The 27,448-nt window shown below is 45.4% G+C and overlaps 1 protein-coding gene across 1 annotated transcript in view; it reads right to left on the reverse strand.

Moving 5' to 3' along the window:
• pgm5 (phosphoglucomutase 5) overlaps positions 1-27,448 on the reverse strand; it is a 147,988-nt gene that overhangs the window by 109,069 nt on the left and 11,471 nt on the right. The gene's annotated exons all lie outside the window — the stretch shown is intronic.

Genomic DNA, 27,448 nt, shown 5'->3' on the forward strand with positions numbered 1-27,448 from the left:
AGCATTGGTGCATTGACCCTCAAACTTTTCTTTCACATGGTAGGCTTAACAAATGCTTAACTGACAAAAAAAAAAATCACTATTATTACACAAAATTACAAAGGATTTACAGAAATAGACCATTCGGATCAACTGGTCTAGGCTAGTATGCATGCTTCACATGGTGGTGTAGTTGTATTGTCACTGGGCTAGTAGTCTAGAGGCCTGGGCTAATACTCTGGGGACATGGGTTCACATCCCATGCTGCTGGTGGAATTCAAGTTGAATTAAATAAATCTGGGATATAAAGCTAGCCTCAGTAATGGTGACCATAAAGCTATCATTGATTGTTGTAAAAGCCCATTTGGTTTGCTTTGTGTCCTTTAGGGAAAGGAAATCTGCCATCCTTGCCTGGTCTGGCCCACATGTGACATGATGGTTGACTCTTAAGTGCCCTCTAAAATGGCCACGTAAGTCATTCAGTTCAAGTGCAGCTAGGGATGGGCAACATGTTGGCCTTGCCAGTGACGGCCACATCCCATGAATGAATAAAGAAAAAAATCTCACCTTATCAACATACCCTTCTATTCCTTTCTCAAGACATGTCTTTTCATCTTGCACTCATCAGGACAAATGCAAGAATGCCAAATTTCAAACAATCACAACAATTCATACCAAAGGAGAAAAGAGTGCTGATTGGCCGAGGCTTTACCATGGAAAAAGCAGCGGGGAACTACAGCTGCCCAAGCTCTTGGGTAATTCAAAAAAGGCACAAGGCTTGAACATATTCATTTTGTTTGCAGAGAACGGGACCCTGCATGTTCTCAGCAGGTGAAAGGAGGCGAGAAGGGCAGGATCCATGAGGTAAGAGCCTTGATAGCACTGCTTGTGGGTCAGGAGGAGCAAGACTGTGTCCCCCTACCCTCCACTGTCCCAACAAGCAAACCTCTGTGCCCATCGACACAATGTCCGACACTTCATGATCTCCAATCTCTCTGCAACCTCTGATTCACCCATGAACTCTCACCCCTCACAATATCCAATGCCTCCCTGCAATATCCAACCCAAATCTTTGCATTACCTGAGCCCCCAACAATCTTTGATCAAACCTCCAATTTCCAACCCCTCCTTCCCACAATGCTTGACCCCTGCGATTGCTGATCCCTCCTCACGATGTTCAAACCACCTCACCCCCCCGCAAACGGTGCTATCAGATATATCCAGGATTCACTTCCCAGCTGCTTTCCCACCTGACAGACGTCTGGCCAGCTGTTGAATTAAAAATGTCCTCTTATTAATTTCTGCAGGATATCCATGAAACTCGTACTCCTGGGTTTCCCTTTCCCTCTCTCACCAGTCTCTCCCTCGCACCGAGTCAATATTGAGGATACCGAGTATCAATTCTCGGCACCACAATTTAGTGAGGATAGTGTGGCATTGGAGAAGGTACGGAGGAGGCCGACTCGAATGCTACCAGGGCTGAGGGGCTTCAGTTAGGTGGAGAGTTTGGAGAAGTTGAGGTTGTTCTACTTAAAGAGAACACTGAGAGGAGATTTGATAAAGGTGTTCAAAATCATGAAGGGTACTGATAAGAATAAATGAGGAGAAACTGTTTCCAGTAGCCAGAGGGTGGGTAACCAGCGAACACAGATTAAAAGTGGTTGACTAAAGAGCCAGAGGAGGAGATGAGGAATGTTCTTTTACACACTGATATGTTGTGATCTGGAATGCACTGCCTGAAAGGGTGGTAGAAGCAGAGTCAATAGTAACTTTCAAAAGGAGAATTGGACAAATACTTGAAGGCAAAAAAGTGCAAGGCTACAGGGGACAAACAGCGGAATGAGACTAACTGGATAGCTCTTTCAAAGAGCTGGCACAGGCATGATGGGTTGAATAGCTTCCTCTTGCGTTATCTGATTTTATTTAGGGCTCTAAAGAGTGAACACTGCTCTCAGAACAACAGCAAGCAGTACCCCCACCCCTTCTCGTCTCCTGCAAACGAGAGACATGTACTTTCTGAACTTGTAATGATGTTATTGTGCTGACAAGAATCGTTACACTCACTTATCCTCAAACCTACTGCCTTAACCAATACAACCAACCCCTCCCCCAGCACTAAAAAAAAACCACTCTGGATTTCCTGAGTTCGGAAGTCATAAAAAAGACAAAATAAACGGATTTCTCTTTCCACTCTGTCATTTTGTGTTGAACCTCTGAGACAGCAAATGTATTTATTTTTCTGGGTCACTGGTGTCCTGTCACAGAGGACCATTTGTTTGTGTGACAATAAAACATCAGTGATTTTTCACAGCACAGCGAGCCCTGGCGTTTAGTGTCACTTGGCATCGCTGAAGTCAGCTGGCACAGAGCTGCCTGCCAGGCTTTTCTGCAATTGAGTATCATTTGTCCATCCCCATTGAAGAATCTGCTGAGATGACCAGATGGATTAGCTTGAGGCCCCTGAAAATAATCAGCAGCTACATTTATACCGAGCTATGAACTGAAGGTAATCCTTCAGTGCTTTGCATTAGCCTCTGACCTGATTCCTCTTATTTCGTTATTCACCCTTCGTTCAACAGCCTCATGGCTTTATTTCCAGGGGAATAAGAACATCGGAACGTACAAAATAGGAGCAGGGGAAGGTCAGTCGGTCCATTGAGCCTGTTCCGCCATTCGATAAGATCATGGCTGATCTGATTGTGACCTCAACTTCACATTCCGCCAACATCCGCATTGTCTTCGACTCCCTTGTCAATCAAAAACACGTCGAACTCAGCCTTGAATATACTCAATGACCCAGTCTCCACTGTTTTCCGGGAAGAGAATTCCAAACACTAATGACCCTCAGAGAAGAAAATCCTCCCCATCTCCTTCTTAAATGGGAGAACCCTTATTTTTAAACTGTGACCCCTAGTTCTGGATTCCCCATGAGGGGAAACATCCTCTCAGTATCTACCCTGTCAAGCCCCCCAGAATCTTATATGTTTCAATAAGATCACCTCTCATTCTTCTAAACTCCAATGAGTATAGGCTCAACCTGTTCAACCTTTCCTCATAAGACAACCCCTTCATCCCAGGAATCAGCTTAGTGAATCTTCTCTAAACTGCTTCCAATGCAAGTATACCTTTCTTAAGTAAGCAGAGAAAAGCTGTGCACAATACTCCAGGTGCGGTCTAACCAATGCCCTGTCCAGTTGTAGCAAATCTTTCCTACTTTTATACTCCATCCCCCTTGCAACAAAGACCAACATCCCATTTGCCTTCCTAATTGCCTGCATGCTAACTCTTTGTGATTCATGTATAAGGACACCCGGATCCCTCTGCACAGCAGCATTCCGCAGTCTCTCTCCATTTAAATAATATTCTGGCTTTTCTATTCACCCTGACAAAGTGGACAAGCTCACATTTTCCACATTATAGCCTATCTGCCAATTTCTTGCCCTCTCACCTAACCTATCTATATCCCTTTGCAAAATTTTTGCATCCTCCTCGCAACTTGCTTTCCTACCCTATCTTTGTATCGTCAGCAAATCTGGCTACAATGCAGTCGGTCCCTTCATTCAAGTCATTGATATGGGCTGTAAACAGTTGAGGCCCCAGCACTGATCCCCGTGGCACTCCACTAATTACAGTTTGCCATCCATAAAATGACCCATTTATGCTGACAGTCTGGTGCGAATTTTATGGGGCACTGGGGCCCCCTGGCTAAAAGGGGAGGAAGTCTTGCCTTTGAGAGCTGCCGGCTAATTGGATGCCTGGCAGCTGTGTCACCCCAGCAGCGCCAGGTTGGAGGGGTGGCCATTGTTGGGACTACAGCTTGTCCCGGTAAAGAGAAGCCTAGATTCAGAGGTAAGACCAGGGTATCACTGGGTGTAGGTTGGCAGGCCCCAATGAGGACGGTGAGGGGCATGGGGACCAGATTTGAGAGGTTGGGGGGAGGGTTAAAGTGGGGATGACCTTGGTGGGGGGGTGGGGGGAGAGGGGGTATGCCTCCGATGAGCACAAGCGACCCCCAAAGTAAGTCCTCTCCCATTTGCCCAACACCAGCCCACACAGTTGAAGCTGCTGGGCTACCTGCCTGGCACGGGCCTCCCCCACTGTGGGCAAAATGGCACTGCAGCAGGATGAGGCCCTTAAATGGCCATTTATTGGCCATTTAATTGTGGCCAATTATTAGGCGGGAGAGTTGCCCACGCCTCCCTCGCCCCACGTAAAATTTCAAATAGGGCAGGGGCAGGTGGGTAGGTGGCAGGCAGGCCACCTGCTGGATTTTATGTGCTCTCCTGCCGTCAAACCCGCTGGCAGAGGAGCATAAAATCAAACCCTCTGTTTCCTGTTAGTTAGCCAATCCTCTATCAGTGCTAATATATCACCCCTAACACCATGAGTTCTTATCTTGTGTAGTAATCTGTTAAGTAGCGCCTTATGAAATGCCTCTTGGAAATCCAAATACACTACATCTGCTGGTTCCCCTTTGTCCATCCTGCTTGTTCCAGCCTCAAAGAACTGATAAATTTGTCAAACATGATTTCCCTTTCATAAAACCATGTTAACTCTGCCTGATTTTGAAAATGTCCTTCTACTACTTCCTTAATAATGGATTCTAGCATTTTCCCAATGACAGATTGAAAAATAGTGACTGTACCTTAAATTTGTGCAAGTTGCTAGTCAGGCTGCAATTAGAGGGCAGTGCATGGTTCTGGTCTCCATGCTATAAAAAGGAATTAGAGACACTGGAGAAAGTGCAAAAAAGATTATCAAGGAACTGGTACAGGGCCTGAGAGTTGGAGGTTTCTGGAAGGATTGAACTGGTTGGAGCTCTTTTCTTCAGAACAGAGGAAACATAGAGGTGACCTGATAGAGGCTTTTAAGATTATGAATGGGTTGGACAGGGCAGATGTGGAGAAAATGTTTCTACATGCAAGAATCCAAAACCAGGGGCCATATGTAGATTGTTACTGATAAATCCAATTGGGATTTACTCAAAGTGATTAGAATGTGAAGCTCACTATCACAGGTTGAGGGAAATAGCTTAGATGCTTTCAAAAGGAAACTAGATGAGTACATGAGAGAGTAGGGAATAGAAAGATAGGCTAAAAAGAATGAGATGAACAGAACAAGAGGAGACTTGTGGAAAATGTAAAAAAACAGCACAGATTAGTTGGGCCAAGTGGCCTGTTTGCTTCCTATATATTCTGTGTAATTCAATCATTGTTATTTCTTTTTCCTTTAGGCTGAAAGTTAAATTTCTAGCTTTTGATTAACCCTTTAAATTAATATTTCTCAAAAGTTGCACCGAGTTTATTTTCAGCCCTTTTGAAATGATCGGAATAGAATGTTGGCTGATTTGATGGGTGTTGACTCTCTGTACACCTTCAAGAGGAAGCTGGATTAGTTCCTGTCTGGAGCAGAGATAAAATCATATAGAAGGTAAGAGGTTTGAGAGGGAATACTGAGCTGTACAATTAGCAATGTAAACAAAATGGTACAATCATAAAGAGTGTGCAGGAAAATACTGGGGACGTACGCACACATTTTTGAAGGTGGCAGGACAAGTTGAGAATGTTGTTAATAAGGTATAAGGGATCCTTTTATAAATAGAGGCATAGGGTACAAAAGCAATTCTAAAATACTGGGTAGACACTGCTGGGGTACTGTGTCCAATTCTAGGGACAACGCTTTAGGAAGGATGTCAAAACCTTCGGGAGGGTGTGAAGAAGATTTACTAGAATGGGACCAGGGATGAGGGACTTCAGTTACTTGGAGAGACTGGAGAGAATGGGTTGTCCTCCTTTGAGCAGAGAAGGTTAAGGGGAGATTTAATAGAGGTGTTCAAAATCATGAAGGGTTATATAAGGAAGAACCTTTTCCAATGACAGAAGGGTCAGTAACCAAAGGACACAGATTTAAGATAATTGGCAAAGGAACCAGAGGTGACAAGAGGAGAAGCAAGTTTTAAGCAGCAAGTTGTTGTGATCTGGAAAGGGTGGTAGAAGCAGATTCAATAGTAACTTTCAAAGGGCAATTGGACAAGTACTTGAAGAGGGAAACATTACAGGGCTATTGCAGAAAGAGCAGCGAGAGTGGGACTAACTGAATAGCTCTTTCAATGAGCTGGGCTGAATAGCCTCTTTCAGGGCTCAAAAACTTGGTCTGTGTGATCTCCTAGAATGGTTTAGATCACTTGCGGTGGTGGGAGAGGAACTTATTTCCTTGCTGACCATGGAGTTTTGACTCTCCCAGGAGATTACATAGCTGGGGAGGGGAGGCGGGTGGTGGTGGGGATGGGGTGGGGGTGGTGGGGGGGTGGTTGGCGGGGAAAGGCAGAAGGAAGGGATATAATGTAGCGTCTAGTCACAATGCTCCATCCATTATGGGGTGTGGGGCAGGCTTGATGGATCTGCTGGTCAATTCCTAACTGTTGATTTTACATTGTTGTAGATCAGAAAGGGTTGCGTTTATTATGAACAATGCCAGGGTTAAATTATTCTGTTGTTTGCACTGGGAGAGTTCCAGTGAATTAACTGCACACATGCAAATATGCAGCTGTGTTTCAAGAGGCCTTCAAACCAATTTTCCTCTTGATATTCTGAACTGGATATCAGGGTCAGGAACATACAAACATGACCAGAACAGCAATACAAAAACAGATGTGTTGAACACATTATCCAAGTGTTATTCATTTCTGGTATTTTCCTGGCTTGTGTGTGTTCTCATAACCAGAGCTGAAATGTTCAAATTTCATAGTTCTTGATCTTGCATGAAAAGTAACGGTGTGTTAATGGTGCACGTGGTTAAATCACTCAATGAGTCCAGGGGATGAAAAGATACACTGTGAGTTTGTGAATCTCCAGAACTTGATGGGTGATTTACTCCACTCCTCTGATTGCGACCCACAAACAGCATCTCATCCTCAGCCACCCGGTTATTTTTAAGAACTTACTGAATTTACACATTAATTGCCCGTTAAATTCATAAGAAAATAAGCAACAAGAGGACTTAGGCATACAGTCCCTCAAGCCTGCTCTGCCATTCAATACGTCTTTGGTTCAAATCCACTTTCGCACCCGATCCCCAAATCACTTAATTCCCTTAGGGTCCAAAAATCTATGGACCTCTGACTTGAATATGCTCAATGACTGAGTATCCACAGCTCTCTGGAGAAGTCCAAAGATACACAACTTTCTGAGTGAAGAAATTTCTCCTCACCTTATTCAGAAATGACTGACCCCTTTTTCCTGAGACTGTGCTCCCATGTTCTAGACTGCCCGGGCAGGGGAAGCAACCTGTTCTTATACATAGATAAAAACAAAAAACTGCGCATGCTAGAAATCCAAAACAAAAACAGAATTACCTGGAAAAACTCAGCAGGTCTGGCAGCATCGGCGGAGAAGAACAAAGTTGACGTTTCGAGTCCTCATGACCCTTCAACAGAACTAAGTAAAAATAGGAGAGGGGTGAAATATAAGCTGGTTTAAGGTGGGGGGGTGGGGGGGGGGGGGTGTAAACCAGCTTATATTTCACCCCTCTCCTATCTTTACTTAGTTCTGTTGAAGGGTCATGAGGACTCGAAACGTCAACTTTGTTTTCTCCGCCGATGCTGCCAGACCTGCTGAGTTTTTCCAGGTAATTCTGTTTTTGTTCTGTTCTTATACATGTTGATGAGACATTCATGGATGTCACTGGCAAGGTCGGTTTTTATTGCCCATACTAATTGCCCTTGAGAAGGTGGGGGTGAGCTGCCTTCTTGAGCCGCTGCAGTCCATGTGGTGTAGGTACACCCACAGTACTGTTAGAGAGGGATTTTGACCCAGCGACAGTGAAAGAACAGCGATAAATTTCCAAGTCAGGATGGTGTGTGGCTGGGAAGGGAACTTGCAGGTGATGGTGCTCCCATGTGTCTGCTGTCCTGTTATGGACAAATACATCTATGGACAGATACATCTGCAACAGTTAGACTGGCGGGGACAAGGTCAGGTAGGTTTCTCCATCGAGTTGGTTCCCTCACCACCTGCCGCAGACTCAATCCAGCAGATACTTCCTTCAGGACTCAGCCAGCTTGGTCCATGGTGGTGTTACTGAGTCTCCTTTGGTGATGGGTATTGAAGTCCCCACCCAGAGTATATTCTGCGCCCTTGCTGCCCTCAGAGCTTCCTCCAAGTGGTGGTGTTCAACATGGAGGAATACTGATTCGTCAGCTGAGGTTGGGGGTGGGGGCGTTTGGAGGTGGTGTGACGGTAGGTGGTAATCAGCAGAATGTTTCCTTGCCCATGTTTGACCTGATGCTCTGGGACTTCATGAGGACCAGAGTCAATTTTGAGGACACCCAGGGTCACCCCCTCCTGACTGTATCCCACTGTGCTGCCACCTTTGGTGGGTCTGTCCTACCAATGGGACAGAGCAGACACAGGAAGCGTGATGGAGGACACGTGCTACAAGCTATGATTCGCCTGAGGGGGTTGGAGGCTGATGCTTGACTGGTCTATGGGGCAGCTTTTCCAAATTTGGCACAAGGCCCCAGGTGTTGCCAAGGAGGACTTTGCAGGGTCGACAGGGCAGGGTGTGTCGTTGTCAATGCCGGGTGGTCCATCCAGTTTTATTCTTATTCAACATCTCAGCTCAGTTTGATAGAGCTGAGTGGTTTGTGCCTCTCAGTATCTACCCTGCGCAGGCTTTCTCGCAACCTTATATGTTTCAATGAGATCACCTCACATTCATCTAAACTTCAGAAAACATAGGGCCATTCTACTAAATCTCTCCTCATAGGACAGCCCTCTTATCCCAGGGGTCAAAGAAGCGAACTCAGGGCTGAAAGCTAGGGCTAGTTATTTACTGTGTAAGTATTCTGTTAATAATGTGATAGTTATTAATCAATGCAGGTCCAGTAACCACTGGTGGCTAGGGGGTTGGTATGTATCAGCTGTGGCTCAGTGGGCAGGGCTCACCTCTGAGTCACAAGGTTGTGAATTCAAGTCCTGTTGTAGGACTTGAACACAAAATTCAAAGCTTGCATTCCTGAGGAGGTACTGCACTGTCGGAGGGTCAATACTGAGGGAGTGCTGCACTGTCGAAGGGTCAGTACTGAGGGAGTGCTGTATTGTCAGGGGGTCAGTACTGAGGGAGTGCTGCACTGTTGGAGGGCCAGTACTGAGGGAGTGCTGCACTGTCAGAGGGTCAGTACTGAGGGAATGCTGTATTGTCAGGGGATCAGTACTGAGGGAGTGCTGCACTGTCAGAGGGTCAGTACTGAGGGAATGCTGTATTGTCAGGGGGTCAGTACTGAGGGAGTGCTGTATTGTCAAGGGGTCAGTACTGAGGGAGTGCTGCACTGTCAGAGGGTCAGTACTGAGGGAGTGCTGTATTGTCAGGGGGTCAGTACTGAGGGAGTGCTGCACTGTTGGAGGGCCAGTACTGAGGGAATGCTGCCTTTCAGATGAAATGCTAAACCAAGACCCTGAATGTCCTCTTGAGATAGGTGTAAAAGATACTGTGACAATATTTCAGAGTAGGACAGCTAGCTCCCCCCCACCACCCTGTACTGTCCTGGCCAATATTTAGCCCAACATCAACATCATAAAATCAGATTTCCTGGTGATTGTCACATTGCTGTTGTGAGATCCTGCTGTGCACAAATTGGCTGCTGTGTTTCCTTCTTTACAACAGTGACTACACTTCAAAGATACTTCATTGAGGTTGCGATAGAAAGTCTTTCTTTCTTTACGTGAGGACAGAGTTGTGTTCAGCTGTCTTGTCCCCATGAGTGACACCCTACCTGATGCTTATCGCCTAGACAACAAAGAATGGTCACACCATGTGTACGAGAGGCGCTTCAGAACAATCCCATCATAAAAACAAAATACTTGCATTTATATCTAGATGTCCCAAAACACTTCTCAGCCAACGAAGCACTTTTGAAATGTAGTCACTGTTGTAATGGATGGAGCGCAGCAGCCAATTTGCACACAGCAAGCTCTCACAAATTGCAAACTGATAACAACCAGGCAATTATATTTTAGTGATGTTGGTTGAGGGATAAATATTCCTTGAGGACACCAGGGAGAACTCTCCTGCTGTTCTTTAACATAGTGGCTTTGGGGTTTTTACATCCACTTGAGTGGGCAGTCAGGGCCTCAGTTTTACCGCCTCATTTGGAAGCGAGGAGAGGCAAGGAGAGAAAAATTAAATCACATAAGCCTAAAGATGATTGCTTCCGATATTAGTGGACAAATGCGTCACACTATTGTACTTTGCAGAGGTGATAACCTATTTCAAATAGATTATCTAATGCCTGCATTAAAATAACCAAGAGAAAGGAACGCTGTGGATACTCAGAGTCAACAACAGCAACAGAAATATCTAGCCTTAGATAAAGAGCTAAATACAAAAAAAAACATTCAGCGATTCCATTGCAGGACTTGCTCCTAAACCAGAAAGCAAATAGAGGGGAACTGTAGCACAGTGGTTATGTTACTGGACTAGTAACTTCAGATTACTGCACTTAATGAACTGGAGTCAAATCCCACCAGGGGCTTTAACTTCAGCTAATTAAATAAATATGGAATGAAAAGCTGGCATCAGAAGTGGTAACCAGATTGTCATAAAAATCCATCAAGCTTATTAATGTCCTTTAGGGAAGGAAATTGGCCATCCTTACCCAGTCTGGCCTATGTGTGACTCCAGACCCATAGCAATGTGGCTGACTCTTAACTGCCCTCTGAAATAGCCTAGCAAATTAGTCATTTGTATTCAAGAAAGTGACTTAGCACCACCTTCTGAGGGGCAAATAGGGACGGGTGATAAATGCTGGCCTTGCCAGTGACATAATTGCCTGGTTGTTTGTGGAATCTTGCCTGTGAATGATTTTTTTTTTAAAAAAAGCGATATATATAAACAGCCATAAAAAAGTACATTTTGGAGCATGGGTGAGTTAGGGTTAATTCTCAACCAGTTCAATAAAAGCTGCTGAAGCTTTGCGAATGTGTTAAGGCAATAAAACAAGAGTTACTGGATAATGAAAGACAAATTCAGGTCTGAGGTTAGCAAATTCTTCCAGGCACAAAGACACTGATTAACACGTGGGAGAGATTTCCAGTTTGTTGGGGACAGGAACAAAAATGGCCTTGGAATAATTTTAAAAACAGCTGGGTGTTGTAAGGGGGGAGGGATTCGTTCTTTCAAGATGTGCTAGAATGATTAACACGTCACTCTTTGTTGGGACCTTTAATGAGAATCTGTAACAAGAGAGCTGTGTCCGTACGTTAAGACAAATTCCTGAATGTTTCGCATTCTGTTAGTCAGAGATAAACCCAGTTGGAAAAGGATACCGCATCAAAAAACCTCCACAATATTAGAACATAAATCTTTAAGCTACTTAGATTCCAACAGTGAGGAACCATGTCCTGATTTTAAAGAGTAGGGCGGTCTTGAACCATCCTGCAACAGGGATATTTCAGACACCTGCTTAAAACAGATCATTTGTCAACCTTTTGTGTCTGACTTGTGTCTCTGTTGCATTGGCGGAGTGCAAACTCAGGATATCAGGTTTCCAATGTCAGCACAGCTGACAGAAAACAAAAGTTATTCTATCTTCACTTATTTATTCATACTTATATCTTCACTCATAATACCACAAATGTAGGTCGCTGTTTGGCGGGGGGAGGTATTGCAAGTAGGCGAGATTACTTTGTAAGTTGTTGTGATCTGGAACACACTGCCTGAAAGGGCGGTAGAAGCAGATTCAGTAGTAACTTTCAAAAGGGAATTGGATAAATACTTGAAAAGGAGAAATTTGCAGGGGAGTGAGACTAATTGGGCATTTCTTTCAAAGAACCAGCAAAGGTACATTGGGCCAAATGGCCCCCTTTTGTGGTGCATGGGTCTATGAGTCTTTGTGGTGGATGGCACTTCAGATGCCCCTCCTCTCCAGTCTAATTACAGTCTCCTGTTTAAACTGAACTTTCCAGACCAGTCCTCTATCTCCAGTTCCCAATCTTTTCCTTCCTCCTTTCTGGTTCTTGGACTCACGCAGCGTGCTTGATGTGGGAGCATTAAGCCACTTTCATGGGTAGGCATCATATCCATTGCTAGAATGGATCATCTTCATGCCCCTTAACTTAGACTTTACCCCCACCCTTTAGCTCAAAACTTTTTTGTGCTCTATTTTGCCAGCAGTGCAAGTTGAATGGTGGAGCAAACTCGAAGGGCTGAATTGAGAATTAAGGAGAAACTTCCTTATCCAGAGGGAGGTGAGAATGGGGAACTCGTTACCACAGGGAGGTGAATAGTATAGATTTAGTCAGTAATCGACTGATTACTAGATTACTACTACTAGTAGTAATTACTACTAGTAGTAATCTCCTAAATCCTATGTTCCCATGCAGGATAGAATAGAGAAGTGGAGGTAAGAAACCCTAAAACATTTAATTGCTCTGATGGAACACAGGAGGAGTCCACTCAGCCCCTCTAGCCTGTTCAGCCATTCAATTTGATCATGATCAATCTGTATCTTACCCACCTTGATAATGTAGCATTTAATACCCTTTCCCAACAAAAATTTACCAATCTAAGTTTTGAAATTCTCAAATGACCTCTAGCCTCAGCAGCTTTTTGGGGGAGAGAGTTCCAGAATACCACTCCCCCTTGTGTGAAAAAGTGCTTCCTGACATCACCCCTGAATGGCCTGGCTCTCATTACGTCCACAAGTTCTGGACTCCCCCCCACCAGAGGAAATAATTTCTCTCCATCAACTCAATCAACTCCTTTCCTCATCTTAAGCACCTCAAATAGGCCACCCCTTTATGAAAGAATCATTGACTCTTTCTGGATGGGGCTGAATAGCCTTGCTCATTTATATTACCATGCCATCTATATTTTTATATAGGGATAGATAACTGCGCAAAATGTTTATCAAAGTGTTTTTTATGGGGTTGTTGCTTACGCATTAGAAGGTTTGGCTACTATAACGTTGAGCCATCCAGAACTCATGTACTACACCAGGTGTGCTATCAAATATATTGAACAAAATTTTCCTTGCCCCATGATAGCAGGTTCGGAGATGGGGGAGCCGAAAAATAGGGGGAAGCAGCATTGGGTATAGCTCCGCCATGCACTCCCACTTCAATTCCTAGACACTCCAAGGGAATCCTGTAAGGTTGGCAACCCTAAGCCAAAACACACAAGGTGGACAGGACAGTAGATTGTTTCTTGGCCATGGAATGAATTTTAACTTGATACGTCAGCACGGTAAACTGATTCAGTTTGCCGCACTCTCAGTACTAAGTCTGCAGGCTATGTCTCCAACAGTTACAGCAGGGGATTGAGGTCATATTCCAGCCTGTCCGTACTTAGGAAACGTTGCATTTCCCCAAATGTTTCAGGTGGATTGTTACATAGAATTTACAGCACAGAAACAGGTCCTTTGACCCACCAGATCTATGCTGGTGGTTATTCTCCGTATGAGTTTCCTCAGATCATATTTCATCTCACCCTATCAACATATCCCTCTTCTCAATCATATGTTTATCGATTTACTCCTGAAATATATCTATTCTGTTCACCTCCCTGTGGTAACGAGTTCCCCATTCTCACCTCTCTCTGGATAAGGAAGTTTCTCCTTAATTCTCAATTGGATTTATTAGTAACTATCTTAAATTAATGCTCGATAGTTTTGGTCTCCCCCATGAGTGGAAACTTCTCTATTTCTTTACATTGAGCATTTATTCTGGTAGCTCCTGTGGAAGTCCCATGTACTATGACACTCCTTGAACAGCAATAGCAAATTCTCCCAGAATCCTGGCTAACATTCCTCCCCAGCCAATATCTCCAATCTTCATTGATCTCATTGCTGTTTGTGGGATCGTGCTGTTTGCAAAATATTTTCCATCAAATAACAGCCACTGCACGTCAAACAGTGATGTATTTTGCATGACATGCTTTGAGATGCAGTAAGCCACACAATACATGTCTTTCATCATTTTACCTCACTTCATGCCTTCAGTTTGAACATCTCCCTATACAAAACTGGCTGTATATACTGGCTGTATACCACAACTCACAGCCAGAATGGAGATGACTGAGCAATTCCCCCATCAATCACGCTTGCAGGCTGCACCACCATAAGTAACTGCGATTGATTTTATGCGCAATATGTATTGTGTAACTACCCTCCACTGACTGCATTTTGTTGAAGAAATAATCCTGCTTTTACTGGGAGACATCACTGTAGTTTCAGTTATGAGCTCTGTTTGTTGTATTTTGTATATACTCTTTTTAATTTTTTTTGGTTGTTATGCATTGGGCACTATTTACATAAAATGTGTAGACTGTTTGCTTTAGTGCGCTGTTTAGATTGATTTGGTAGACTGCCGTAGTGCACTGTTAAGGTAGACTTGATAGGCTGCTGGCTGTAGTGTATTGTTTAAATAGACTCTGTAGACTGCTTGCTGCAGCATGTTGTTTAAGTAAACTCTGCTTGCTCAGTAAATAAACTTTGTTTAGTGTAAAATTTGCTGTTTGCAATGAGTCCTACTGTAAAACCATCCCCAACTGATGGGTTGACACAGCAGTGTCAATAGACACTCTGTACAAAACTACAGTCACACAAACACCATCCATTCCCTTTGGTGATAGAATAACTTACTTGTTGATATCCCTCATCATCCAAGATCTGCAAGCTTAACTTTTGAACTCCAGCCTTACACTGCTAATTACTTGAACAAGAACTCCAAGCCACCTATCCTGATCTTACAACTGAAGCCCATGTTTTAATGTATTCCACTAATGAAGGCAGCACAGTAAGCACACGGAGTCTTAGAACAAGACAGAAGGTTAAAAGTAGTCATGTCACTTTCAGGGTTTTGTACAGTGACCTTCAAAACAAGTTACTATCACAAACTCTTCCATGAATTTTAAGTATTCGCCCACTTAGTTTGCTCACAAATCAATCTGTCTACACTACAGTTGACGGTTTACTCTACTGACTTACTTTCTCTTAACTCAGGAGCCCCCCAATATTCTGCCCTTTCTCCAATTTTGCTCTTTCTCATGGGATAGAATTATAGACTCATACAGCATAGAAGGAAGCCATTCAGCCCATCATGCCTGTACCAGCTCTTTGAAAGATCTACCCAATTAATCCCACTGCCCTGCTCTTTCACTATCACCCTGCAAATATTTCCTTTACAAGTACATAGCCAATTTCCTTTTTAAAGTTATTACTGAACCTGCATTCCAAATGATACAGCTCCCTGAGCAAAATCATTTCTCCTCATTCTTCCCTAGCTTTTTTTGTCAATTATTTTAAATCTGTCTCCACTGGTTACCAACACCATGTCACATAGGTATGCTTTTCCCTTCATTATCCATTTCTAACAATTCTTTTACTGATGCTTTCACTCTACATTCATCAACTCCCTAAAGATCACATAACATCCACAATAACAGTGATTGCACTTCTATCAGCACATCCAGTCTTCCTACACTAAATTATTAATCTTTATTTCCTCCATGTCCATTATCTTCCAATCTCCACTTCTTCCAGTCTCTTGTGAGTCTAAACCAAGAGTAGCATTGCTTAACTCTGATGCTTCTACCCAAAATTTCTCTTTATCCATTTACAACTTGTTGTTATAACTCATTGATCATTCGCTGAGTGAAGGAAGAAACAGAGCCAGTCTTTCCTTAACTCTTCATCAGAACTTCATACGGACTCGAAACATTAACTGTGTTCCTCTCCGCAGATGCTGTCAGACCTGCTGAGTTTTTTCCAGCTATTTTTGTTTCTGTTTCAGATTTCCAGCATCCGCGCTATCTTGCTTTTTCCTTAAAACAGGTTCATTCACAAAGCACAGACTCCCTCACACAGGTGGAAACAAGTTCTTATATATACTTAAGAATAGTGCCCTAACCTTTCCCCAAATAATAACAGCTGCTCTCATGTACAACTAGAGCAAGCACTTCATTGTGACAGGGTTGCACATGCACATGCACATAGGAGGCCATGGTGTAGTGGTATTGTTGCTGAACTAGTATTCCAGAGACCCAGTGTAATACTCAGGGGACCAGGGTTTGAACCCTGCCATGGCAGATGGTGGAATTTGAATTCAATAAAAATCTGGAATTAAAAATCTAATGATGACCATGAATTGATTGTTGTAAAAATCCATCTGGTTCATGAATGTCCTTTTGGGGAGGAAATCTGCTGTCCTTACCTGGTCTGGTCTACATGTGACTCCACAGCAATGTGGTTGACCCTTAAATGCCCCTGAACAAGGGCAACTAGGGATGGGCAATAAATGCTGGCCCAGCCAGCAAAGTCCACATCCTGTGAAAGAATAAAAAAACATTCACTCTACTTTCCCTCCTCTAACCTCTAATGCCCCTCCTTTTCCATTACTAAAGTTTCCTCCATCAAGTTTGGTTTCCATGTTCATGTGCTGCCTTTTTCCTCAACAACCCTCAACTCCCTAAATAGATCAAACGTTAGCCAGAATGTTATCTCCAAGATTAGGTTATGAGGGGAGATTACATAAACTGGACTCATACTCCCTGGAATATAGAGTGTTAAGAGGGGATCTGTTTGAGGCTTTTAGGAATTTGAAAGGAATTGACAGGTAGAAAGTTAACATACAGACCAGTCTTGATCCCATTTAATGGTGGAATAGACTCACGGGGCTGAATGGCTCCCTCTTGTTCCTATATGCCTCTGGTCAAGGCTAGAATGTTGCCCTCACATCTGAGGACTTTGTTTCTCTGTCAGTCCCTGTGCACTCCTGTGCCAGATATATACATACACACACACACACAAGCAGGGAAGTCATTAAACGTGAGAACTAAAACTCAAGATTTCTGATGTCCAGTCTTGTTAGGCATTAACAACATAAAACTATATGCTGTCAAACATTCTGGTGCATAAATCTATAGAAAGCTAGGCTTTAATTATACTTAAATAAACAAAAGCAATGCCACAGAAATTAGATAAAGATGTTATAGGTGGAATTAAGCTATGGAGAGATTAAGTTCCACCATTTACTAATTTTTTTAAGACTCTAAATGTCATTTTATGCAGCTTACATCAATATATTAATCATTTTAAAAATCAATATTTTAATGCCATCTTTTGGAAACTCTTCCAAAGTAGATTATAGTTAACGGGGCTCTAATTGCTTGAATTGTTCTAATTTCCAAGTTTGAAACAGCTATGTTCTATTGCAGCATTGCTATGTTTGTTTCTCAGGGCAGAGTCGTCCCAGATTTTGCACTAATTGCGGTAGCAGGCAGATAAACCAGCCGGCCGCAAAGGCAGCTTCTCACGCCGTTATGTCCCAATCCCATTATATTAATCATGCATTCCCTGGGAAACACGCCATTTTGATGGCGGTCAGGCTCTCGTTCACCCACCACGCCATCACCTCGCCGCTTCCTCACGCCGGGCGCCATATTTAAAGTGCAGCCACGCGCACACCTCTCAGTGCTTCCAGCCCACATCTGCTTCACGGAAGACATGGCCCCGAAAGGCAAAAAGACTGCAGCCCCCGCTGCAGGTGCAATGATGTGTCCCTCGAGCGCCTTTTGGACACAGTGGAGGACCGCTGCAATGTCTTCTACCATCATTCTGGCCGCAGGATGGGCAGCAATATCACTAATCCAGCTTGGGAGGCGATGGCAGAGGTGGTCAGTGCCAACGCCCTGCAAAAGAGAACAGCCACCCAGTGTCGAAAGAGGATGAATGATCTCCTCTGTTCCGCCAGGGTAAGCCACTCTTCTCATCACTCCCAACCTCACACATTCACAAACCCATCACACATCCACAGGGCCCTCACTCACTGCTGGTCCAAGGGACATCAACATTCACTCTCTCTCACACATTTTCATTGTCCTCATCTCATCCATGGGACCACTCACCACCTCACACAGGCCAGGCACACCTGGCCTGGCAGGCATCCTGCTTACACTCTCTCCATCTCTATTCCTGCAGGACAAGCTGACACACAACAAGTGGGAGAGGCTGCAGACAGGTGGCAGATTGCCCGAAATAAAGGTCCTCACAGACTTTGAAAACAGAGCCATTCAGCTGGCTGGCGATGACCGGGACCGGTCCTGCGCTAACAGTGAGGTCCGCGCTGCTCTACCAAGTGAGGATCCAGCAGTGCAACATCCATCAGACAACCATGCTGTGAGGGATGTGTCCTGTTTCACAAACCACTGCCATACACTAATTATCTCCCCTTGCTTTCACAGACACATCTGGGAAATCGCCGACAAAGTCCATGACCCAGGGCCTCCAATCAAGCCCCGAAGAAACCTCTGAAGAGAAATCTGAAGGCACCCTCCCTGAAGTCCCATCACAGCGCTCACCCACACCCTCCAGCAACTCAGAGACACACACCTCGGTGGGACCTAGCTTTAGAGTAGCCTCGGAATCACAATGTGGTGAGCATAGTGCACTGTCTGATCCACAGCAGGTGGAGGCAGGGACTTCCCAGGTCCCTGGCACTCGGAGGACTGCTGGAGGCCAGAACGTTGCTGAGTCCAAGTCAGATGACGAGCTTCTGGACTCGGTCATGTCACAGTTGCTGAAGCTGCTAAGGCAAGCTCGGGAGCATCGGGAAGGGATGTCCACTGCACTCCTCAGATTGCAATGCACAGTGGAGGGATCCGTCCACCTTCAGGCTGAGGTGATAGCGTCTGAATGCCAATGCACTGAGGTCAACACTGGTAGGATGGCAGTCGCCATGGAGACCTTGGCCCAGGACATTGATCCTGCACTGCTGCACGGGCTGAACTCCATCGCTGATGCCATAGTTGGTCTCCAACAGTGTGTATGTGAGGCGGGTGTGGGGCAGACTGATCTCACTCCAGCTTCCCCTTCTCCTGAAGGAGTCAGCCAGGCGCGCTCAGACACCCATAGGGAGGAGGATCATCACACTCCAGGGCCATCCACCCAGGTGACTCTGGGAGTGTCCGTTCCATCCGAATTCCCTCTTCCTGTGACCTCAGCAGCTCCAGCTCCACAGGCCGAAGAGGGTGCCACTGCCACACAGCTGGACCCCGAAAGCAGGCCGGGCCCCTCCAAGTCTTGGCCCTCTAGAGGACACCCACTAAGAGGACACAGACAGGGCGTAGCAGTCAGCAGGCTGCCTCCATCTCAGCTGTGGATGTCCAGTGAGCACCAAGACATAGCGGCAGGGTTAGAAAGGTTAAGAAGATGTAGTTGCACAGCCTGGACCTGGTGTTAATCACTTGTACATTATGTTTATTATTGTAAATAAACTCCCAAGAATGTCTCCCTGCCTGTGGCTCCTTGTTCTGATGAGCAGTGTCCGTGTCACTCCCTGGAAACCGTGCGCACACCTGCAGGATGCATTTCTGGTGGTCGCACACCAGCTGCACATTCTGCCTTTGTGGTTGATGTAGTTCCACGTGTGTAGCGATGGAGATCTGAGCACCACGTGAGTGCAGGCGATCGCACCCTGAACCTGTGAGAATCCTGGAATCTGGACAAATCCAATCACTCTTGCATCCTGGCTGTCCCGGTCCCGGGCGCAATGCACAAAGTTGTGTGCCCTCGTGAAGATGGGATCCATGACCTCATGGTTGCATTTGTGGGTGGCGGCTTGTGAGATCCCACAGGGGTCACTTGTGGAACCCTGAAAGGAGCCACTGGCATAGAAATTGAGTGCCACAGTCACTTTAACGGCCACTGGCAGTGGATGCCCTCACCAAGTGAAACTCACCAAGGCTCCTTTGGCAGCACCTTCCAAACCCACGACCACTGCCATCTAGCAGGACAAGGGCAGCAGACACATGGGAACACCACCACCTGGAAGTTCCCCTCCAAACCACTCACCATCCTGACTTGGAAATATATTGCCGTTCCTTCATCATCACTGAGTCAAAATCCTGGAACTCCCTCCCTAACAGCACTGTGGGTGTACCTACACCACATGGACTGCAGCGGTTCGAGAAGGCAGCTCACCACCACCTTTTCAAGGGCAACTAGGGTGGGCAATAAATGCTGGCCTAGCCAGCGAAGCCCACATCCCATAGATAAATTTTTTAAAATGTCCCCGTGGCGCCAAATCCTGAAGTAGCTGGCAGATGTGACCGATCAGTTCCCTAGGCATGTGCAGTCTTCAGTGACACTGGTTCTTGGTCTAGCTAGGCACCGACCAGTGATAGCTCGCTGTGGCTCTTCGATGGCATGTGTGGGCACCCCACCTGTCCCTTCTTCCAGAGGGTGCTGCTCCTCCCTCTGCACAGCCAGGCACCTCAGTCACTTTCTTCTCTGTCGTCTTTGCTCTCTGTACACCGCGAGGCATACAGCTAGGTCACCAGGCTCCGTAATCCTGATGTACTCCTCCTGCAGGATGAAAGAGAGACACGTGGGTTTGCATGGGTGTACTAAGGACCTGTCCTGGCTAAGTCTGAAGGTCCCTTAATGCAACCCAGAGAGTGCTGGCCACCACTTGGATGGCCAGAGTTTAGTGCACTGCATGGCTGCCCAAAACCCCGTCCACCACCGCCCCACTCCACCTGGCCGATTGGCGGCAGCTTTGCCCACTGGACTGCATGCTGTGCTCTCAGCTCAGGCACAGGCATTCTCCTAACCTGCGCTGCAAGACTGCCCTGTTAGCTTGAACCATGAGGGATACTGGTCCAAACTGGGCTGATGACATTGCAAGGGGCTGTGAGCACCTCCAGCAGTGACTGCTCCATGTCCAGCTTTAGCAAGGAGATTGTACAACGTGCCCAGTCGTCCAAATGTTTTGCCGTCCACTAAAACACTCATTCGTTTGCTGTCTGTGCCTGAGGGGTTTAAAACTCTGGGGCACTTGGTGGCATTTGATGCCTCTGCATTGCTTGAGTGGGCAGATAAGCTAGAGGCCCGACTCCAATCACATCATTGCGGCTGCATCTGAACTGCATCAGCTGCAGAGGAATGGTCACTTGACACAAGGTTTCCCTAATGCACGGCCGCTTCCCTCCCCCTCCACCCGCACGTGCTTGTGCACTACCCTCAACCGTAGGGCAGCTCTTGCCCCCCCTCCCAACGCGCCTCAACCTTGAAGTCCAACAGGCAACCCTCGTGAGCGTTCCACAACATTACTGAGCACTCACCTCCTAGTTCCCCTTAAAGTGGAGCCTGCCAAGTGCCTTTTATATGCTGCTGTGAAACATGTCAGCGTGAAATCACAACAACGTGGGCGGACGATCCAGCGAGAGGTCAACGGGGTCGGGGGGCGGGGGAGGATTCTGGAGGGCTGGCCTTATAGTGATATGCAAATGTATTACAATGAGGTTCCTGACGTCCGATGGTGGGAAACACAGCCTGCCGCTGACGGGCAGAGTGGACGATTGCAAACTGGTTTCATGATAACGTGAAGTTGATTTTTGTCCTTTACGCCATATGGAAAATTCCGCCCTTAGACTTTGAATGATAAACAGTGACCGAGCCAGCCAGTAATAATTTTAATATCCATTAGTAAAATGTCACACTCACCTCAAAGGATAAAAATTTATTAAAGCTAGTTAAATGTCCAGGGCTCAAGTCTACAAAGCGGTAGATAGATCGGTAATTTACCATAGACCATGAAGGAAAGAGACAATGGGTTATATAGATGAGGGACACCACTCTGCATCAAGGATGGGGCAGACATGGAGGCAGGTCCCAAGTCCACCTCAGCCAGAGCAAGAATTCAACCAGCACTGTTCTGAACCACATGCTAACCACCTAGCCAGCTGAACTAATCAGCCCCTCTCACAAAGCCGTAGCTAACTACAAATATACTTGAGACTCTAAACATAATGGAAATAGTTAAAAGCAAAAAACTGCGGATGCTGGAAATCCAAAACAAAAGTAAAAATACCTGGAAAAACTCAGCAGGTCTGACAACATCTGCGGAGAGGAACACAGTTAACGTTTCGAGTCCGTATGACTCTTCAAAAGAACTAAGGAAAAATAGAAAAGAAGTGAAATATAAGCTGGTTTAATGGGGGGATGGGACAAGTAGAGCTGGATAGAGGGCCAGTGATAGGTGGAGATAGCCAAAAGATGTCACAGACAAAAGGGCAAAGAGGTGTTGAAGCTGGTGATATTATCTAAGGAATGTACTAATAGGTGACATTAAGGGTAGAAAGCAGGACGAGCAAGGTACAGATAGCCCTAGTGGGGGTGGGGTGTGGGGAAGGGATCGAAATAGGCTAAAAGGTAGAGATAAAACAATGGATGGAAATACATTTAAAAATAATGGAAATAGGTGGGAAAAGAAAAATCTATATAAATTATTGGAAAAAAGGGGGATCGGAAAGGGGGTGGGGATGGAGGACAGAGTTCATGACCTAAAATTGTTGAACTCAATATTCAGTCCGGAAGGCTGTAAAGTGCCTAGTTGGAAGATGAGATGCTGTTCCTCCAGTTTGTGTTGAGCTTCACTGGAACAATGCAGCAGGCCAAGGACGGACATGTGGGCATGAGAGCAGGGTGGAGTGTTGAAATGGCAAGCAACAGGGAGGTCTGGGTCACGCTTGCGGACAGACCGAAGGTGTTCCGCAAAGCAGTCACCCAGTCTGCGTTTGGTCTCTCCAATGTAGAGGAAACCGCATTGGGAGCAGCGAATGCAGTAGACTAAATAGAGGGAAGTGCAAATGAAATGCTGCTTCACTTGAAAGGAGTGTTTGGGCCCTTGGACGGTGAGGAGAGGGGAAGTAAAGGGGCAGGGGTTGCAGCTTCTGAGGTTGCATGGGAAGGTACCATGGGAGGGTGTTGAGGTGTAGGGGGTGATGGAGGAGTGGACCAGGGTGTCCCGGAGGGAATGATCCCTGCGGAATGCCGCCAAGGCGGGTGAAGGGAAGATGTGTTTGGTGGTGGCATCATGCTGGAGTTGGCGGAAATAGCGGAGGATGATCCTTTGAATGCGGAGGCTGGTGGGGTGATAAGTGAGGACAAGGGGGACACTATCATGGTTCTGGGAGGGAGAGGAAGGTTTGAGGGCAGATGCGCGGGAGATGGGCCAGACACAGTTGAGGGCCCTGTCAACCATCGTGAGTGGAAAACCTCGGTTAAGGAAGAAGGAAGACATGTCAGAGGAACTGTTTTTGAAAGTGGCATCATCAGAACAGATGCGACGGAGGCGAAGGAACTGAGAGAATGGGATGGAGTCCTTACAGGAAGCGGGGTGTGAGGAGCTGTAGTCGAGGTAGCTGTGAGAGTCGGTAGTCTTGTAATGAATATTGGTGGACAGTCTATCACCAGAAATTGAGACAGAGAGGTCAAGGAAGGGAAGGGAAGTGTCAGAGATGGACCATATGAAAATGATGGAGGGGTGGAAATTGGAAGCAAAATTAATAAATTTTTCCAGGTCCAGATGAGAGCGTGAAGCAACACCAAAGCAGTCATCGATGTACCGGAGAAAGAGTTGTGGGAGGGGGCCGGAGTAGGACTGGAACAAGGAATGTTCCACATACCCCATAAAGAGACAGGCATAACTGGGGCCCATGCGGGTTCCTATAGCCACACCTTTTATTTGGAGGAAATGAGAGGAGTTTAAGGAGAAAGTGTTCAGTGAGAGAACAAGTTCAGCTAGACGGAGGAGAGTAGTGGTGGATGGGGATTGTTCGGGCCTCTGTTCGAGGAAAAAGCGGAGAGCCTTCAGACCATCCCAGTGGGGGATGGAGGTGTAGAGGGATTGGACGTCCATGGTGAAGAGGAGGCAGTTGGGGCCAGGGAACTGGAAATTGTTGATATGATGTAGGGTGTCAGAGGAATCACGGATGTAGGTGGGAAGGGACTAGACAAGGGGAGAGAGAATGAAGTCAAGATAGCAAGAAATGAGTTCCGTGGGGCAGGAATAGGCTGACACGATTGGCCTGCTGGGGCAGTCCTGTTTGTGGAATTTGGGTAGGAGGTAGAAGCGGGTCGTCCGAGGTTGGGAGACTATGAGGTTGGAAGCTGTGGAAGGAAGATCTCCAGAGGAGATGAGGTCAGTAACAGTCCTGGAAACAATAGCTTGATGTTCAGTGGTGGGGTCATGGTCCAGGGGGAGGTAGGAGGAAGTGTCTGCGAGTTGACGCTCAGCCTCTGCGAGGTAGAGGTCAGTGTGCCAGACAACAACAGCACCACTTTTGTCAGCAGGTTTGATGACAATGTCAGGGTTGGACCTAAGAGAACGGAGTGCAGCAAGTTCAGAGAGAGACAGGTTAGAGTGGTTGAGAGGAGCAGAGAAATTGAGACGACTGATGTCACGCCGACAGTTCTCAATGAAAAGATCAAGAGAAGGTAAGAATCCAGAGGGAGGGGTCCAGGTGGAGGGAGAATATTGGAGGCGGGTAAAAGGATCCGTTGAACGGTGAGAGGACTCCTGCCCAAAGAAGTGAGCATGGAGACGAAGGCGGCGGAAGAAGAGTTCAGCATCGTGCCGAGCCCGAAATTCATTGAGATGAGATAATTAAAGTAGTTCCCATCTCTACCTCACAGACCCACACATTTCATTTAAAAAGGGAGGGAGACATAAAGTAGGAAACAATAGGCCAGTTAGCTTAACATTTGTCATAGGAAAATGTTAGAAGCTGTTATTTAATACATAATAGCAGTGTACTTGGATAAATTCAACGTAACCAGGCAGAGTCAACATGGCTTTGTGAGAGGGAAATCATGGAGTCTGGAGTTCTTTGAAGAAGTAACATGTGCTGTGGATAAAGGGGAACTGGTGGATGTACTGTACTTAGATTTCCAGAAGGCATTTGATAAGGTGCCACATCAAATGTTATTGTGGAAAATGAAAGCTTATGGTGTAGGGGATAATATATTGGCATGGATAGATATTGGCTAGCTAACAGGAAACAGGAAAGTAAATTTTGAAGAGGGCATATGGAACTTTCAAAATGATATAGATAGGTTAAGTGAGTGTGCAAAGATCTGGCAAATGGAGTATAATGTGGGAAATGTGAAATTGTCCATTTTGGCAGGAAGAATAAAAAGAAGCATATTATCTAAATGGTGAGTGATTGAAGAGCTCTGAGGCATAGAGGGATCTCGGTGTCCTAGTCCATGAATTGTAAAAGTTTATGCAGGTCCAGCAAGTAATTAGGAAAGCTAATAGAATGTTATCATTTATTGCGAGGGGAATTTAATACGAAAGTAGAGAGATTATGCTTCAGTTATACAGGGCATTGATAAGGCCACATCTGGAGTATTGTGTACAGTATTGGTCTCCTAATTTAAGGAAGGATGTAAATGCATTGGAAGCAGTTCAGAGAAGGTTTACTAGATTGATACCTGGAATGTGTGGGTTGTCTTATTAGGAAAGGTTGGACAGGATAGATTTGTATCCACTGGAGTTTAGAAGAGTAAGAGGTGACTTGATTGAAACATATAAGATCCTGAGGGGTCTTGACAGGGTGGATGTGGAGAGGATGTTTTCTCTTGTGGGAGGATCTAGAACTAGGGGTCACTGTTTAAAAATAAGGGGTCGCTCATTTAAGACAGAGATGAAGAGACATTTTTTCTCTGAGGGTTGTGTGTCTTTGGAACTCTCTTCCTTAAAAGGCAATGGAACCAGAGTCTTTGAATATTGTTAAGGCAGAGCTAGATAGATTCTTGATTAACAAGGAGGTGAAAGGTTATCAAAGGTAGGCAGGAATGTGGGATTGAGGTTACAACCAGATCAGCCATGATCTTACTGAATAGCAGAGCAGGCTTGAGAGGCCAAGTAGTCTACTCCTGCTCCTAATTCATATGTTTGCATTTATGCACAGATGGATGGAAAAACCCTAGATGTACAAACCTGTGGTACAAAGTGCTCAAAAATGGAATCGGCAGCAATTTTACTGAAGTCTGGGCAGACAGGAAAGAGTTAATGTGAACAATCAAGACACAACTGCAAGAACAAGGAACTTTCACATCAGGTATGGTAAACTTAGGTTGCCATCAATAGGTCCTGGCAACGGGTGGTCAAGGTGGTTGTTTGACCCAAGTGTCTGCTTCCCTCCTGCAGTTACATTCACACCCAGGTGTCCCTAGACAGGGAGCATGTGGTGTCCACCGGTACACTTGAGGTCTTCATGCACCAGAGAGACTAAAGTGCATCATCACCCCCAGGATTGCCATTTTAATTTGACTTGTTAAGTTTCCTTTAAAGTTTTGGAGTTTCTTTGTTACATTTTATCAGTGGTGCCCCTTTAAGAAGGGGGCAGTTATTACCTCTTTTAATTGACAAAAACCTCTGATTGATTTACATAAAAGATGTTGCCAAGGCCACTAATATAACTAGTATAACATGAACTTGCAATTATCTCCCCAACTCTGAAACCTCCTCCGACCCTACAACCTCCTGAGATCTCTGCATTCTCCAATTCTGGCCTCTTGCCTTCTCCCATTTCCACCATCCCACCATTGACGGCTGTGCTTTCAACTGCCTGGGCTTCAAGCCCTGGAATTGCCCCCCCCTAAATCTCTCATCTCTCTTTCACCTTTAAGACCCCCTCTATGAAGCACCTTGGGTATTTTATTGTGTTAAAGGTGCTATAAAAATGCAATTTGTTGTGGTTACCCCATTTGAAAGAGGATTTTAAAAACTCTGAGGGGGTGAAATTGGTCGTCACCGAACAGGGCTCGTTGGAGGATAAGGGAATGTGGCACGGTGTGTAAAACAGGCTGCCATTACACTCGGAGCTAACTTTGTTCGACTGCTTGGCAAAGATCAATTTTATCCCCTCAATATTTAACGGGGTATTGTGCATTAGCGAGGGTTCAGAAAAGGGGCAAGGCTGACAGCAGGAATTATGACTTTCTTATGAAGAAATTAGAATCATAGAACCATGACATTAGAGAATCATACAGCACAGCAGGAGGCCCTTCAGCCCCTTGTGCCTGTGGCAGATCTTTGAAGGAGATATTCAATTAGTCCCACACCCCCGTTCCTTCCACATAGCCCCTGCAAATTTTGGCTTTTATCCAATTCCCTTTTGAAAGTTACTATTGAATCTGCTTTCATTGTCCTTTCAGACAATGCATTGTGTAAATAAGAAGATCTCATTTCTTTACTAGAACTTTTGCCTTAAATCTGTGTCCACTGGTTGCCGATTCCCCTCTCAGTGGAAAGGGTCTCTCCCTGTCCACTCTGTCTAAACCCCCTCGTTATTTTAAATGTTCAGAATTCTTGCAAAACTGAGCTTGTTTCGTTGGAGAAACGAGAACTGAAAGGAGAGGTGATTCAGGTATTTTCAAGTTGAGAGGCATAGATAATGTGAGAATGATGTGAAAAACGTAAAACTACCCTTGCAGATTTGCAACGATCAAAAATTAACACATTTCAAACAAAACTAGAGATTGGATAATCTGTTGCTTAAAAACATGTGGCAAACAAGGAGAAGAATTCATAAAAATAGATAGATCCTTTAAAAGGAAGTCACATGTATATTTGGTTAAGAATAGGGGTTGAAGGTTAGAAGAATAAGTTTAGACAAAGATGAT

The sequence above is a fragment of the Cetorhinus maximus genome, chromosome 2 (assembly GCF_964194155.1).
Source record: "Cetorhinus maximus chromosome 2, sCetMax3.hap1.1, whole genome shotgun sequence".
In the NCBI taxonomy this organism is placed as follows: Eukaryota; Metazoa; Chordata; class Chondrichthyes; order Lamniformes; family Cetorhinidae; genus Cetorhinus; species Cetorhinus maximus.